This window comes from Amblyomma mixtum, chromosome 4 (genome assembly GCF_055824585.1).
Source record: "Amblyomma mixtum isolate Tamu chromosome 4, ASM5582458v1, whole genome shotgun sequence".
Lineage (NCBI taxonomy): Eukaryota > Metazoa > Arthropoda > Arachnida > Ixodida > Ixodidae > Amblyomma > Amblyomma mixtum.
The window spans coordinates 138,541,091-138,545,658 of NC_143015.1; the positions used below are offsets into that span (position 1 = coordinate 138,541,091).

Sequence of the window (4,568 nt, forward strand, 5' to 3'; positions counted from 1 at the left end):
ACGCAAAGAAAAGGAAGGCATTCTCAATCGGTGGTTAAATGACTATAGACACCCAGTTTTATTGCTTGTTTCCGCCTTTCAAATGACACCATAGATATTAGAATACATGGACCACCGTGTTGTATTCGCATACTACCACTAATTAATTTAGAAATTATTTTTTCTCCCATGCTGTCCCGGTTTCATTAACCGAATGATGGCTGTGATGTAAGCTCAACATTAGGTCACGTGAGGCACGGGAAAACTAATAAAAACGCTTACACGTTGTTTTGATCCACTATAGCACTTAAATCAGCCGGCTTCAAGACCTATAACAACAACGAACGACGTATCAGCAGTTATATTGCCGTTTTATTGCACCTCACGCCATCTAATTTCCTCTACTCGTCAGAGCCATCGTTATGCTGGTGAAACCGAAACAGAGTCGTGAAGAAATTCAAATACAAATTATTTATTATGTGTTGGGGAAATACCACGCGATGCTCCGTGTACATCAATGTCTGATGGATCGTTTGAAAGAAAAGCACGCAAGCAAAAATGTGATGTCTATAGTACTTTATTCAGTTAGAGCAGTCCTAACAATTTGATTAAAGATTTACGCAAATATGTAAAAGGGATATATGTAATAATAACTCAAGATTTCACATAAACCTGAAGTACAAAGAATTGGCGGTAGTGCATTGCAGAAGCGTTAATTAGGCTTCTTCCCAGGCACCAGACTTCCTGTGAGTTTGCTGTCGCATACACTAGGTACCATTTTTGCACTTCATAGCGCAGGCAGCTACGGGTGGGTAAGTCTATGCGCTAGATCATCTCATTTTGTCCGAAAACAAGAAGTATGCCGAGATGCAAAAAAAGTGGTGCTGAACCGGGTCCCGAACCGGTTCGGAACGGTTCCTTTGAATCGTTCCGGTTCGGGTTCAGTTCCAAGATGGCGAAAAAATTATGGGTTCGGTTCGGTTCCGGTTCCGGGCGAAAATTCGGGTTCGGTTCCGGTTTTGGGTTCGGGTTCGGTTCCGGTTCGACACCCTGTCTGTGGTGCGTTGTTTCTTTGCGGGAGGGGTGCTCGATGTGTCTGTGGATGATGGGGTCGAGTTAATGACAGCGGGTGCGGGTTTAGGGGGCATGGAGGGGGCGGGGGTGCTTAGGAGGGAGGAAAGGCGGCTTACCTCTTCACGCAAGGCCTTGAGCTCCTGGTCTCTCGGATCTGCCTGGGAGGACTGGGGTGGTGGGGGATGACGGGTAGCCTTGGCAGAAACGCGGTCTGCCCAGGTGAGACGCGTGGCGTTCTTGCTGCCATTCTGCCGGCTTGTAGAAGGCGACCGGGAAGTCGTCGAGCTGCGTCTGCTGCCTGTGCCTGGTTGATCGCAGCGGGAAAGGCGCGATGTATCCGGAGGAGAGAGAGCGTTCTTCGGAGACGATAGTTTGCGGCCCCGTCCCTTGCAGTTCCCGGTGCCGGTGGTGGTGGTGAAAAACATTTAAAATGCAATAAATATTTACAGAGAGGTGATTGGGGTAGGCCCTATTGGCCCTTTCCCCTAACAATACTAGGTGGAGCCCCTATTCCGGGGCCCCATTGGCAAGCAACGCCGCCCGCGTCCGGTGAACCAAGGCCTTTTGGGTCTTTAGGTCCTGACAGCCGAGCAGGGCCGCCTCCCAGTCCTCTCTGGTGGGGTTAGGGTTGGGGGGGATAGATGGGTTTGACTGACACGCCCAAACCATGTGGAAGGTGTCAGCCACCTCCCCACAGAACTGGCACGCGCCATCAAAGGATGTATTGAAATGTTTAAGCACCGCCGGGCACAGTACAGTGTTAGTAAGAATTTTGATGAGGAGGCGCTCGTCAGCGCGATCCAGACCCTTACAAGGGGCCGGGTAGCGCCGGTGCTCCTCCTTGTAATACTCGGTGATTTGTTTGAATGTAATGGCCAGATTGTCTGATTGGGAGTACCCTTCCAAGGACAGGGAGATAGCCCGGGGAGAGAGTGCGCGGGCGACCTGATCGGCCTGTTCGTTTCCCTGGAGTCCCTGGTGACCGGGGGCCCAAATCAGGTTGCGTGGAGTTGGATCTTCAGATCGACAGCTATATTCCAGTATGCGCCAGGCAAGCGGGGGAGCCCAGCCCAACTCGTAGTTCCGACAGGCCCCTCGCGAGTCGCTGATGATGTGTTTCGACTTGGGAGTAGTGAGAGCAAGAGCAATGGCAATCTCCTCCGCGTGTGTTGCGCTGTAGGCTTTGAAAGTGAGCCTGTTGACTGTGTTTGTGTCATATGAGGGCCGCCGCAGAGAATGCAGCTGGGGGTGCATGAGGGCACATCTTCCTTTGGGTGGGACTGCCCGCAGCGGGGGCACTTATGAGACCTTGGATGGACGCACACATCCGCCCGGTGACCTGGGACGCGGCAGTTCGTGCAGGCGTCTATATGCCCTCGGTACGGTGTGCATCTGTGGAGGGCTCCTCCATAAAGAACTGCGCGTGGGACAGGTCCAGCCCGGAAAGTTATTAAGATGGAACGCGTGGAGACGTCCACGATGAGGGCGTCTGGGTTGCCGGTGAGCAGGTCTTGCAGGAGCTCTGACGGGGTCTCATTCCAATAATCATTGGAGATGACTCCGCGTACTGCTCCGTCCGGCGGGGCTATGTAAGGTGCTACGGCGAATTCCTTGCCTTGGTGTGTGATGGTGTTCACCCGAACCAGAGCGAGCGCGTCATCCTTTAGGGGCGTGCTTACGGTGCAGGTGTTGTTGACCGGGTGTACCCTGATTTGGGTACGCGCTGGCTCCTTAAGCTGGGACGCCGCTTGGAGGATGGCCTCTCGTAGTTGTCGGGGTGGAAGCAGGTCCAGCTGCAGCCCGCCTCGTGAACTAAAAACGATCTTGTAATCTGCAGCAGGAAGCGGTGGCTGCTGCCGCGAACGCTGCGCAGCTGTGCGCGTTGCTTGCAGGTGCGCTGACTTTTCAAGGCATGGAGACTTGGGGGTACCGGTAGCAGAGGCTGCGCCCTCCTGGCGTCGGGTTGTTGAAAGGACGTCCTTGGAGCGGGCAGGCACACTAAGAATGTGCGTCCAGTCCCTTGGGTCGTAGTCGTTGGGGTTTAGAACCTCTCCCTGCACCTGCACCTCCATGATGGCGTTGGTGGCGGAAGCGTCCGTCGGAGTAGGCCTAGCTCCCAGCGGAGAGTGGCCTAGCTCAGGCGGAGAGGTCACAGAGAAGAAAGAAGAGAGAGAGAGAAAACTTTATTACAACAGGAATTCGGGGCACGCCCCAGGGTCCCCGCACGACCCCACTCCACTCAAGTGTTTATTTTCCTGAGGTCCATAACACTTACAGCCCGGCCGGTGGCGATGGTCTGCAGAAAAGTGCCGTAGTGGAGGTCTCCGGTATTAATTCGACCACATGGTAACGTGCACTGACATCGCACAGCACACAGGCCCCTCTTGCGTTCCGCCTCCATCGAAACGCGTCCACCGTGGTCGGGTTCGAGCCCGGGTACTCCGGCTCGGTAGACGAGGCCATGATCCACTGAGCCACCCTACAGGGATCGGAATAATTGCGACCACCTTGTAACAAGAAACAGAACAAATTCGGTGTTTGTAGTGCTCGCACCTTGTGAAGAAGTTGAGTTGCACATGCGGCAGCAACCACTCTGTTCGCAGCTAGCCGTTTGTGCAACTTCGTCACAAGGTGCAAACACATCTAGCACCTAATTTGTTTTCTTTCTTTTCGCTACACTGAATTGGTAGGTTAACTAGAGTTACTCCTACGTGTAGGCGGTCGCACCGAGCCCAGTAGTTGCTTTTCAACAAGATTCTGCAAGTGCGGAATAAGGAACTTCGTGTATGAAGTGCATTGGTCACTGGTACAGAACAGAGGTATAAATCACATGGCGTTCGTTTTCAGCAGACTCGGTAGCATACTTACCTGGTGCTGGGTCGCCGGCGATCAGCAAGGTCGGGGCTCCGTGTCGAGGCCTGCCATTGCACTGCGGCGGGCTGAAGCGCGCCACTACCCCAAACTGGGGTAGTTGGGGCATATAATTTTTGGTCGTGGGGGTTCGGCGTTCGCGCCTGCCCCCTGCTATGTAATTCCAAAATCAGACGTACATTCTTCATACAGTTATCCTCTGGGGCTCGAACACAATACTGCTCCTCTTTCAGATTTCTCTCTCCCTTCCCTTAACAATAATACCGAAACCCTCCACTAAGGAGAGATAGAGAGAGAGAAAAAACTTTATTTACAGAGGAATTCGGGGCACGCCCCAGGGTCCCCGCAGGACCCCACTGCACTCAAGTGTTTATGTTCCGAAGGTCCATAACACTGGCAGCACGGCCGGTGGCGATGGTCTGCACGATTCTGCTCGAGGCCGAGTTCATGTACACTACGGAACAGAGAGAGAGAGAAAACTTTATTTACAAAGGAATTCGGGGCACGCCCCAGGGTCCCCGCACGACCCCACAGCACTCAAGTGTTTATGTTCCTGAGGTCCATAACACTGGCAGCACGGCCGGTGGCGATGGTCTGCACGGCCGGGTCCTCCGAATGCAGCAGGGTCTCCCAGTCCTCCCAGT

At 53.6% G+C, this 4,568-nt stretch overlaps 1 non-coding gene across 1 annotated transcript; it reads left to right on the forward strand.

Moving 5' to 3' along the window:
- Positions 1-3,913: 3,913 nt before the first annotated feature.
- On the forward strand, positions 3,914-4,076 carry LOC149348437 (U1 spliceosomal RNA). Its single transcript, XR_016282586.1, has one exon. It is a non-coding gene; the product is annotated as a U1 spliceosomal RNA (small nuclear RNA).
- The last annotated feature ends 492 nt before the right edge of the window (positions 4,077-4,568 follow it).